This window comes from Girardinichthys multiradiatus, chromosome 2 (assembly GCF_021462225.1).
Source record: "Girardinichthys multiradiatus isolate DD_20200921_A chromosome 2, DD_fGirMul_XY1, whole genome shotgun sequence".
Lineage (NCBI taxonomy): Eukaryota > Metazoa > Chordata > Actinopteri > Cyprinodontiformes > Goodeidae > Girardinichthys > Girardinichthys multiradiatus.
In genome coordinates this window covers 27,260,957-27,274,436 of record NC_061795.1, presented here as the reverse complement: position 1 = coordinate 27,274,436, position 13,480 = coordinate 27,260,957, and the positions used below count along the sequence as shown (strand labels likewise).

Sequence of the window (13,480 nt, the reverse complement as noted above, 5' to 3'; positions counted from 1 at the left end):
ACACCAGCAGCAGGTTTACTTTGACACCTACTCTTGTGGATAAATCATCATCAGTGACAAGAAAAACACAACCTGCATAATATCATAGCCCTGCATAATACATCCATCTCATCTATTACTGTAATTTAACTGTATTACTGTAAGTTTTATCGAGGACTAAAGAAATCACAATGATAAAGCCAGGCTTTAAAAGTCAATAGATCTGACATTACATGAGGCCTATCAGGCAAAACGAGTTGCCACCATTACCTAATGCTTAATTTTTTTTTTCCACTTTTTCAATCCATCCTAAATACAACTGATCATAGTTACAAATGTTTTGTGTTGTTAGATTTATGTATTAGTGTGCTTTGTCACAGAGAACGGTTATATTACTACAAGTAGCTGGTGAGACTTTTTACACATCAATGATCATAAAAATGTTTTCATGATTAATTATCTCTCATGTTTTTAGAGGTGGTTAGACCATCTCCTCTGTAGATTCTCCTTCTCTGCACCTGCTATGAGAAATGACTGCAAAAAATAGCTAAGCTCACCACAATCCTGACCACATCATCATCATCGGTTTTCCCCACAGTTCACGTCCTGATCTCTGTATTGATTGTGCTGATTCTTACTTAATTGCATTTGAATTAGGAGTTTTCTGTATTACATGGACTGGTATTATATAGATACCTGTTGATGTATAGATTAAATCACATAATCAATATAAAACCTTTGGGAGGGCAGTGGACACGATGTTGTCATCCTGTTTCTTTTTCAGAGTAGATGAAGCTGAATATTCACATTCATCTCAATCATTTTGTAAACACAGCAAAATGCAAATGTTTTTTGGTCCACCGTTGAAATATTCAACATAAATTACAGGACGATGCTGAAAATACAGCTCCCCCAGTCAACGAGGCCTGAAGCAAACAATCAGTCAGGTCGTTCAAGCAGAACTGTAAAAATGACACGTTGAGCTGCAATGTAAACAGTCCTTTATTACCATCAGTGGCACCTGTCACCCACCCTTGGGGCAGCGTGCAGCTCCATGAACACCATTTATAGAGTAGGGAGCACCTCTGGTGAAATAATCCAGAGTGTAATTCAGCTGCCATATGGTACAACTCCGACTGTGTGCCGAGCCAAAACAAAGACACTGATGCCACTAATAGCAGCTTTTACTGTCTAAATGGTTCTTTTGTTTTTCTAAAACATTTTGAAAACTGCCAATATAATGGGTGTATTAATAAAAAAAAATAATACAGGTCGCTTTGAAAAAAAATACTCCTCCATTAAAATACCTTTAATTGGTCTCTCTAAACACTGGAAAGCAGACAGTTAGTCAACAAAGATAAACCACTCTTTGGGTGTCAGTTTTACATCTAACAGCTGGGTCAGTATTGGATTTTCACAGTGTGATATCCTTGGGTAAATATTCCACAATTTTAAAGAATCGTGGTATTTACATAAATATTTAAAACAACAATATATAACACAATCTAACATCTTTTATTTGAAACTAAAAAGCAAACAATTATTCCTACTATGACTACATTTTGTTGTAGTTTTTAAGAGCTTCTTGCAAAAGTTATTATGCCTTTTAGCCATTCAGCTATTTATATAGTAAAACTATAAATACCTAAATAACTGTTAATTTATCAGGCTATACACTCAGGTAATGCTAACAGTTTGCTTAAGAGACATGGTGCCCATGCCGTACCAACTTTAGTTTTAAAACGGTGTTACTTTAATAGGAGAGTTGGAAGGAGCTCCATTGAACACCATGCAGGATCACTTCATTTGTAGTCAGAAGACTGTGCAGTCTTTCTTCTTTCAGACAGCTGGCCACCAGTGCACAGCGACAGATAGCTCTTTGTTTCTCTATGCATTATACATCCAGAGGAAATACAACAAAATACACCAAATACACATAAAAAAAAATAGAAAAATAAGGAATAGCTGTTGACATGACAGTGACATGACAGTAATGATGCTGAAATATTGTTATTTAGATTATTTCTCTTTTTTGGGTGGTTTTGCTGTTGTGCAATAACAAAACTCAATACTGTAGTGTAAATAATTGTAAATGATTTTTAAAAACTGGCAAAATGGTTGTTAAACTTAATTATGTAATGAGGGAATTTATAAGTTTATACTTCAACCTTTTTGAACATGCGAGAAGAAACGTAATATGTGAAAAAAGGCTATTTTTAACATTTTGAATGTGTGAAATAAAGTAAATAAAAACAAAAAAGAAAGCTCCGGTCACTCTGAGATCCTTTCTCCATCTCATTAAAAGGTTTTTAACAGAAAATGTCGGAGGTTTTGAAGCTGTGACATTTTATAAACTTGGTATACCTTAATATCGATAGTCAGTCCAGAGACCATTAAAAACATGGTGATCTCCATTTTCATTAAAAAAAACATAGTCAACCTTGCTTTCTGTCTAAAAAAGGTGTGAAGATTGAAAAGTGAAAAGCCATCCACATGAAAATGTCTAGTGATGCCTTTGAAAAGCTGTTAGGGTTAATAAAAAGGGATAAAAAGCCTGACTTTCAATGTTTTCTAATAAAATAGTGCACGTTAGAACAGGAATAGCGTTAATCCGGGTTTCATCTTATTCTACAGAAAAAAGCCAGGAACCAGTACATTTATTTACAACCAGGGTACCAAACTACATTAAAGCATTATCCTACAATATTTATGTTCAGTGATCATTTCTCCTGTGCTGCCCTTTGACAGACATCAGATGGAAATAAATAAATGCCGTATTTGGTCAGAACCGAAAGGAACAAATGCTTAATGTCTGTAAGCTGTTAACAATATAGTTTAAAAAACACTATAACCTCGTATAAACCTCCTTTAAAAGATTAATCTTATAATGTAGCCAAATGGCTGTGGATGAGAGCTTATTTACTTGAAAATATAAGAGAATAAAAATGCTGATTTCTTTTCTTACAAAACAGTCTCCTCAAAAAGAAATGACGACACTCCTGAGAGGCATGGACCCTGAGGATCATACACACAACTGTTCAATCTGGAACCGAGTCAGTATTTGGCCTAAAAACCCAATTTCATTAGAGCACTAGCATTTTTTTTGTACCAACATGTTTCCCAGAAGGGAACTTGAGAAAAGTTCCTCAAAATAACTACAAACATTACAGCGCACAGAAGGGAACTTCAACTAAAATGAATAGATTCTTACTATTGAGTTTGCTAGAGTGAGAAGAAAAACTGATGAGAAAGGAAAAGGAAAGGAAAGGAATAACAACAGGCGTGTTGCCTAATAAATCTGGACACACAACCTAATGACCCAGAAATAATGAGATTGTTTTTCCTTGATTTTTAGGTGCTGTACCAGCAGAAAGATGAGGACACAAAGAACATACCCTGCGACAGCCTGTTTGTCAGGCTAATTAGGAACAGGAGCAAATTGAAATATGAAGGTCAATTTGGACAAGGGATAAGAAATAAGGTAGATCTCCACTGTTAATACAGGTAATGTAGTTTAAAAAGTCAAGCATGAAGCAAATACATTTCCATTACTGATTAGCTTCTCTATAACTGAAATATTGTTTTTCTTAAATGAAACATATGAACCCCTTCAACACGATCGTTGTAAAAGAAAGCAAGAATTTTAGATGTGTTGCTTTTTGTTTATTCGAGCAAGAGTCCTATTGCACAAAAGAAAAATCTAACAAGATAATTAAAAAATAACCAAAATCAGCAAGTTTTGTTCTGATTTAAAAATCCCCATGTTATTATTGAAACACATGATACAGTTTAAATAACTTCTTTTGGAAAATAAATTTGTAAAACAGTAGAAATACATTAAATAGAGAAAGAAATCTGATAAGAATATGTTCCTGCAGAGAGAGAGAAATGTATGGTCCATGAGCTAAATAACAATAAAACAATACTGCTTCTACTAGCATTGTGAGAGAAGAAAAAAGCTTTTCTCTCATTAATTGCGTAGTGTAGTGTAAGACAGCCTGAAAATGCTGCACTATTGTTACTGCATTTAATCAGAGCACATTTGCTGATTGGAACAGGAACCTGCATTGGACAGCTCCCTTTGTGTCTCCAGCTTGTTGTGTGTTCGTGTGCGGCCAGCCTCTTTGTCTACTTTGTGTGTGTTCATCTATCTCCTCCTCCAGAGATATGCATCTCTTGTGACTGCTGCGCTGACACACACACACACAAAGGAAAAGGAGACTGATGCATGCATGAATAGCTGTTAGTGTAATCTGCCAACCCAGACGCACGTAGAGAGATGGGAGATGCCAGGGCTTTTTTTGTTTGTCATGCCAAGATGGAGCAAAATATTAATAAGCATAAGGGACACAGATAGTGCTAACATACAAACAATGATTCTAATAAGGAAACCCGTCCCATTGAGAAATAGCAGTGGTTCTCAGGAGGATATTTATGAAGAATAGGGGGCTATGAGACTTGATGAACTTAACTTTGGAGAAGTATTTTTTTTTTTCAGCTATAAGTACCAGAAACCAAAATCAGTATGTGTTATTTAAACAGTATTTCAACATTAAACATGGCTAACAAAACTCTTTATTTTTTTCCTAATTTTCCTAAGATGATTTATTTGATTGTATGCCATAGTACAACTAAAGGGAAACACCTACTGCCACTTTCTCAAGAATTAACATAATAGATGGTTAGCAGGAGGAAGATTGAAACAGAGCTCCTCTGTTTAACTCAAGTGACCCTCTTCACAGGCTTCAGTTGGATCTGTAAGAAGATGACAGAGTCTTAAGAGCTACGCACTTATTGATGAGAGTGCAGAGGGGGTTTCCTAATGAACACGTTTTTTTAAAGGTGCTGCACAAGAACATCCTCCTTTATTGTGGGATGTTACACATATTTAAAGCACATTCATCCTGATACTGACATTTTAGATTAGGGATGAATGATGTATCTGCATTAACATTGGTATTAGTCGATGTCAGTGTTTTTTTTTTTACATATCAGTATCGATCCTTTAAGTAAAACTGGGCGAATATTAATAACTGATATCGATTTTAGTCCAAATTTTCATATCAGTGCATCCCTACTTTAGATTATCAAGAAGAACATTTCACACACTTCTTTGAACTATGAGATTAAGAAAGTACCCCCTTGAAAACAATGACAGGAGTAGAAGGTTCTTTGTTTAGCGACAGAAATAGTTCAGATGAAGCGTGTTTGGATAAGGAGACCCAGAACACTTTTTTTCCAGAACTTTCACTTACCCGGACCATTTATTGTGAGCATGTCCAACTGCGTTAAGTCGCAAACGGAGCCACTGACGCTGAGTGGCAACTCCTCATGACTAGAGCAGTGTTGATACAGATCTCACACAGGGAATGAGCAAGGAAGAGACTCACAGAAGCGATTTTCAGATGATTCTGCCACAGCATTTTCCCATTTTATAACTTACACAGACACTCAGTTTAACTGCAACAAATTTCAAAGGGATTTCGGCAACTCAGACTTCGGTGTTGCTAATGACCAAGGACTGCATTATTGCATGAATCAATGACAGCTCTTATCCAACTTTTCTGCTACATTGTTTTACCTACAATATGTAGCTGCTTTGACAGCTTTAATTTTTTTCTGTGTCAGAGCCAAATTAACAAGAAAACCTGTTTGACTGCAGCCGCATTTAATAACTATAATATCTTAATTTCTCTCCCACCCACCACCCGTGTAGTATTGCTCCAAAGCAGTGGTTCTCAATTATTTTCTATCATGCCCCCCGTAATAAGTCGATGTAACCTCTGCACCAACTTTATACCATTTCCAGGTTCAGTTTATTAACTCCATTTGTAACAGTAAAACAGTTTGTGATTCACATAGCAAAAATAAAATGCAAATGAATCACTAGGAAGGGCATTTTTGTAGAACTTATGCAATAAAGTGTATGACATTTTTTGTGCACAATTTTGCACCAATTATATTTTAGCTTATAAAAAAGGCTCAAGTAAGTGACATTTGCATTTCCCTAAACCCAAGGTCTTTAACTCTGGTCCTCATGACCCCTGTCCTGCATGTTGTAAATGTTTCCCTGCCTCCACACACCTGACTTCCATAAATGGGTGATTTACAGGCCTCTGCAGCACTTGATGGCTGCTAAGGAGGTGATGCCACGCTTACAAAATGACCGGCCTGTTGGTGATAGTCATCGTGTTTCTGATTAAAGAAGTCCAATGACTTACTGGTATAACTAGGGTGTAAAGTCCCCAGGTGCCGCCTTAATTAGTTTGATTTCATGCTATCCGCCGCCAGAGACTGTACCATCATCTGCAATGAGCAGAATGGCATAAAATACATTAGGAATTCATATTTTGTTTTGTTTCTACTTTTCTTACTATTTTGTCTTCACTGATATCAAATTAATTACAAATTAGTAAGTAAAATCATGTGTTTTACTAATTGAAGTCCACACTATTTGACTTTATTAATGCAGTGATTTCATGAAATATGACTGAATCACAAGTCTTGTTGAAACTGAGATCAAAAAGCAACAGGCTGTCTTGCATTCCTCAATAAAATGCACAATACAACATCAATATAAATATACAAGGTCCTGGCCAGCACCAAAACAATAATGTGTATTCACAGATGCTGAGGTAAAAATCAACATAGCCAAGTTACTTTCCTGAGGTGCCAAATGAGATATGAACCACTGAGGTGGAGGAAAAGAGAGATGCAAAAAGGGAGGGAGGGATATCGTTATTAGTTTTTAAAAAAGTCCTGCAGTGAGACTGCATGCAGCTGAGCTATAAGCCTGACTATTCAAACTGAGACAAAGAGGGTGGCCCATGGAGCAGATCATGGCAGGATGAAGGTAGGACAAGGCAGGAGGACATCAGAAAGAAAGAATCAATGCATCTAATAAACAATGTAACAAATGCTCCTTTATGACACTTTAAACTTGAGGGCAATACTGCTGTTGCTCTCTTTTACAAATGACTGAGGCTGCTTGGCCAACAGAAGCCTGTCACGGCTGTCAGACCCCATCTGATGTTAGTTCAGCACCTGGCCTATGGGCTGGTTTACACCCATATTAGTGTTAATTTCCATCACAAAGGAACTTTAGTGGTACTGAAGAGTATGCCCAATGATTAAGAAACAATAAACATAGTTGTCTGACAAACTGAAAATATGAAAAAGCATAGAAAATAGGAGTCTGCTGCACTATGTTAATCTTACACGTTGATATATCTGTTGCACTTTAGCTCAATAGAATTTCTGACTGTTCTTATGCAATGTAAGGCAAAGTACATCTATGCTGTTTTTCTTTAAAGCCTTGTCCTGTGTTTCCTCATTAGTCTGCAGAGGCACAGGGGCCTGAAGTTCAGAGCAAGACAAAGGTTGGACTCTCTCAAACAATAGAGAGAGAAGGGGAGAGAACTCCAAGACCCAGAGACAAACAGCAGCACAGTGATGATGGGCGAGCTGAGAAGGAAAGACAAATGTAAATGGTTTTGTAAATTTTGTTCAACTTAGTGGCAAACGTTCTTTTAAAATCACTCCATAAAACAAAATGCCACAATCAGTTTTTCAGTTCGTTTGACCTATTTCATTGCAAACCATTATTTAGCTGAAGTAGGTATAACTCACAGCAAAACAACTTCTGCATTCTGTGTATGTCATGCTATTGCTAAGTATCGCTAGTGCACTAAAAGTACAAATATCTGTGTTTTTATTTTGTTTTCTTCAGTGGTGCTCCTTACCCCTGAGCTGTATGTAAGAACACGCGGTTTATGAAGAGGTCCAGAATTGCCAGATTTACAAGATGTCCTTCAGCCGCCACAACTGCCAAAAATGATCGCCAAGCTAATATATTGATAAGTCCCATCAACCAGTTGGCCCCCCATGCCTCTACCTGCAGTACATGTCATCATCATTATTCAACACCTGTGAGAAGAGGTCAAAGTCACTTTTCAGGGTTTTTTTCAAGCAGCAGGTTTAAAACGTGAGCTACTAGTCAAAATAATTAAGTCCCCTGCTCTGTTTATGCACCTTGTAGGGATATAATGCAGGTTATATTGGATTTGTAGGTCATTTGTAAGATAACTGTCCTGTATGTCACACTATTTGAGGCTATGCAAGGAGAATAATGGTCACAAGTGGTCAACAGGTTCAGAAATTCAATTATGAAACTTAAAACAGGGGTATAAACAGATTGAAACAGGTCCTGAAGGCCATTTTCTATCCTCGCCACCATTCACCTCAGCTTCGACATCCATGCTCCCTTTGTCTTATCCACTTGAGTTGTTTTACTTAGTGAAAAAGTCCATCAGATTAGATGAAAATGCTTTCAAATCCACATTAGAATCTGTCAAAAGTTGCTTGTTCAGCATGGTGCCAAACAGTCACCCTAAATCTCGCATCCATGGGACAATCCAGGTTGTTTACCGCTCTTCTTGGTCTCTTCTTTGGGTTCTTTTGACCCTCTCTGACTTCACAAACCCAGATGCTCACTATAGTGGAAATAAAATTTTAAAAGAGTTTTTTGTATTGTTGTGACTGCGTGCAGCAGAAATTCACTTTTTCTCACCTGCTATTTTTAATACAACTGTACAGTTGAAAATGAAATGTACCTCTGCCTCTTTTTGCCTTAACTTAATAACGTGAGGCTATTTAGAATAACTGGTTACTTTCTTCCAGATACATGAGCTTCTATTTTATTAGCATCTAGATCAAGATAGATCAAGATCTGAAAGTACATAAACTGATAAAACCTGGGCCAGTTAATTATACACTGAAGAGAGAATCTAAAATATTTATGAAACCTTTATTATATATATGTGAAAACACAATAAAAATGCATTTCAATTTTTTTAAATCTTTCAACTTATCTTTCTTAATATTTTTTGGTATTGACCTTATTATAAGTTGCTTTATAAAAAGTTGTTTTTCTCTTTTAAATTAGCTGCTGTAATAAATTTCAAGGCTGTTTCCTTCCATAGTCTCAATGTGGAGCTGCACTGAAGCATGCCAACTCATTTGCAAGGCTGCTGCAGTATGTAAATGCAGCCAACAAGCTGTGCAATCTGTTTGTGGTACTATAGCTGCAGGCTTGGTCCTTTTTAAAAAAAAAAAAAACTTGCATTGTGAAGGGAACTGGATTATCAACACTCCTCTGCTCTTTTCCAGCTTTCTAATTACCAGAGTGGTTACAGCACAGGTATATTGCTCTAGTCGGGTGTTTAATAATCATGCTTTCAGGTGGAGCATAATAACCTCGGGCTCCACTTTGTTTCTCTTTGTCACACAATACATCTCGGAAAGGACAATGGAGGCCCCAGCAGGCTGCTCCTGACACGCTGACAGACTGCCTCCATCCTGCCCACATTCACAATCATTCAAACACAGGAGACACTAGGGAATTTAGAAGAGCTCTTCGGTCAGAGGGACCCGAACAGGCTCTGCACCGCTTTTTAGTAGTCTGAACATCCTGATAATAAACCTAAAGATCATAAAGAGTTGTACGTTCTAAGCTCATGTTTTATTTCTGTGTGTGTAGCAAAAGTTTTTAAAGCGTAGCAATGAATCCTAATGAGCCAATGCAGGTCATGCAGAGCTTAATTTCCATGAAATCAATAAAATATTCTGATGTACGGTAGATCTGTGTGAAAGGCAGCAGTGAAACACATGGGTGACGATTAAACACTGCGTCCAAAGGCAGTAACAGCCCTTTGCAGCCTCGAAACTGCCCCAGCTATTTTGTCATCAACAACTAGAGACTGTCAGAGTGCAACTGGCAGAAGGTGCTGCTCCTTTCAAATCCTGATGAAGGAGACTGGAATTTCCTGAAAGGTGCTGGTGTCTAGATATAAACTGAAGTAATCCTTAATTGCCACAAACCATGCTTCACATGTTCCAGCCAATCAGGCGCTGTTGAGCACAGATGCTGGTAAGGAGAAGTGACATTCCTCTGAGATTCTCCTTCATGAAACATTCAGACATAGCACACATTTTAATCATTTATATGAAATGTATCGACAGCGTCAGCCACCATGGACTCTGAGGAATACAAATCTAAACAAACACATATCTCAGTTCTTTCATTTTGGACAGCTTAAACTGAAATAGTTACTGGAAATTATATTTTGTTACTGACTAATCTGTGTCTAAGAGGCACAAGGGTACAGTAGGTAGCACATGCAGCTTATTTGCATGTTGCCCTTCAACTTTGGTTTCAATTTAAAAATTCAAAAGCAAATTTAGGACATAGGCAAGATGAGATTCATCACATTTGTAGACATTAGATGGGTGCTGACCATTTGATGTTAGACGAGTTTTTAGCACATCTGTATGAACCTCTCTGCACACCCAAAAGGTCAAAAGAGCCCCAGAATATAAACTCCATTTATTTTTCTAAAAAAAGCTATAATATACTACAGGCTGATGCTTTACATCATATGCAGCAAATTGTGCAAACTGAAGGACTTTGCACAGTCTTTGTGAGTCTGGTAAATCCCTCTGCTGCCTTGTATGTTCAGGTGGCATCTTGCTTAAATCCTGATGTACTGTCCCACTTGTGCCAAATCAGCTTTAAACACTTCCATGTTCTCTAAAGATCTGGCATTAATGATCTAGATGTCCCTGTTCCATCTTTTTTCTTAACCCAAATGTCTTAATAGGAAGAGGTTCTGGTGCCATTGCTGTGTCTCTGCTCTTTTCTTTCTGAAACAACATAAAGTTAAGCCCAAACGTACTCATATCCCTGGGATATTTAATTAATCATTACATTTTATCAACATGTTCCTTCTGACTGGACGTAAAATTACAATTTTGGAGACAAAGACTATATCCTGATCTAAACCTGATAGAGAACCTGTGAAGAGAGCTAAAGATTTGGGTGATGGTAAGGACGCCTTCCAACCTCAAACACTTGGAGCTAATCACGAAAGATAAATCATGAAAATACTAGTAAAAAACATGTAAAAAACTAGTCAGATGCTAATAGTAGGTTGGCTGGTCACTAAGTGCAACAATTAGTCAATTCTACTGTTTTTTCGACTGGCATCTTGAATCATTCACACAACTGAAGTCGGATTTCTCAAAATACCAAACACAGCAAAATACTAATACACACCAAGAAAACACTGACAGTGATTATCAGCATTAGAGGGATAAAAAAAAAAAAACGATCAAGGCTAAAGAATCAGTTGGACCCAGAATCCAAAAGATAGTTGCATTAACAGGGGGACAGAATGACCTAAACAAGTAATGTCTTACAGGAGGGGTTAAGGACATATCATTAGATCTTATGTTTCATGACACACTTCATTCACTGCAGCAGCATTTCCCCCTTGGCTTCTCTCTTATGCCATTAATATTCTCAAATAGAATTTGATTTGAGCTGATCTATGTGGTGAAATTATCAAAATTTATTACAAGATAAAGGCAAAAGAATGCCCAACAGTTTCATAAAACGATTCTACAGATTATAGCACTATAACATCTAGATTAGCTTTAGTTGCCTTAATTTTACCCTTCAAACTCTTCTTCCAGTAATAAGAGATCTGGCAGTGTATAATTTTGGTGATATATTGGCACTAAACATTAAGCTCCCAATGTATTGAGATTAAAAGTTTTGAATACATCTTTATTTTCACATGAAACTATATTAAATCCAAATAATCTCTATGTGTCAAAAATATCTATCTAAAGTTTACAGGAATGAGCTGCTTAGTGGGAACAGTGGGATAGTTCCAGGAATGTCTGGGCTGATGTGAACAGATGACCACTGGTGTCCTTTCATTCCAGTAAGGAGGGCACTGGTGCTTGGCAGGGGCTTTATAAGAAGAATTCTGACCACTAAGTGATCCCACAATTTCCCAGAGTAACTGCCTGGTCACTGGAGCAACAACTGAGGCACTGGCATCCTGCTTCAAAGTGAAGCACCCCTCTATACACAGTGTACCATCCCCCAACAGGCTCCATTCAGCTCCAGATAATGTCCAAAGGTTTTCCTTACTCAAGGCACAAAACTTATAACACCTAACATTATTATTTTACCTTCCCATCAATATTTGTTTAGGTAACATTAAGTGAAACAAATACAAAAGATGAATCATGTTTTTCCTAAAAAGAACTGCTATTATACATCCAGAAAATAAACACACAGGGTAGAACTTATTCCATATTATATGAAGTTCATCCTTTCTAATTACGATTGCACATTTAAAACAGACAAAAACCAAACATAAAAACTTTAGGAAGTCTAAAATATAATAATTTTAAAATCTACCCCCAGACATTGTACAGTTGGACACCTTAAAGGTAGGGTTACTGTGATCTGGAGAACTAAGAATCTACGAATTTACAACTTTGCCATCATTTAATACTGTGATATGTGCCAAAACATTTTCCTGAATATTTAATCATTGGGCCTTAAACAAAACTGGGCCGATATTAATGATATTTATTTCCATCTTGTTGCCATTAGGATATGTGTTTCAAGGGTGAAAGAGGAGGGGGGTGGTCATGTGGTATTCGTTTGAGCATGTGACAGTGATATTGATGCAGCGCAGCATTGCAGAGTGTTTAATTGAGGAAGAGAAGCAATGACAGCGGTGTAGATATTTTTTTCATGATCTCAAAGGGGTAGGGAAGTATATATAATATCGGTAATCGGCCATAACAGCTATAGTAATATTGGATATTGATATTGGCCCAAATTTTCATATAGGTGCATCCCTACAGTAAATTAATACTTCTATCTCACTATTGCTTAAATGGCTTTCTCTGATATTTGAACATAGAATAACTTGAGTAAATAACATTTAAGCATAATATATTTACATATTTAATATATTTATTTATGTATCTGATATAGACTGGTGACCTGGTCCAGGGTGTACCCCGCCTCTTGCCTGTAGACTGCTGGAGATAGGCACCCGCGACCCAATGTGAAAGAAGTGGGTATAGAAAATGGATGGATTGATCTATCTGATACTGTTGCACAATATGATCTCCAGCTAAACTCAACTGCCATGGATTTTCAGGACATTACCAAATAATCCATAGAATAAATGTTGAAACTTAAAGACAAAACATAAAGTGTATATAGACACCACTGCAATAACATTTACATAAGTGTAAATTTTGAGCATGTGCTCACCTCTGCATGCCAAATGCTTGAAGTGGCTGACACGGGAGGAGAGTGGGAGTCTCTTAAATAATTTGTAATAATTCTTTGACCACTATAAGCCTAGCTGAATTAAGTTAGGATAATTCACATTACTGAACATATCAGCCATAAGCATCAGTGTAAATGTGCCGGAATTAGTGCTATTGCTAAATTGCATCCACAGTGGTATGTACAAGCACAGTTTGTACATTTTTAAATTATCATACTCAGTTCTTACTTCCTGAGTATGCTATTTTTAATAACTGTACAGTATTTTTTCTTCTTATAAATTTGCTCTTACAGCACATCCTCTTATTACTTATTTTTTGTTATTATAGTTTTACCTTT

At 36.9% G+C, this 13,480-nt stretch overlaps 1 protein-coding gene across 2 annotated transcripts in view; it reads right to left on the bottom strand.

Annotated features, from left to right (window-relative positions):
* The window catches only part of LOC124860970 (FERM domain-containing protein 5), an 89,011-nt gene that overhangs the window by 66,447 nt on the left and 9,084 nt on the right, over positions 1-13,480 (bottom strand). The gene's annotated exons all lie outside the window — the stretch shown is intronic.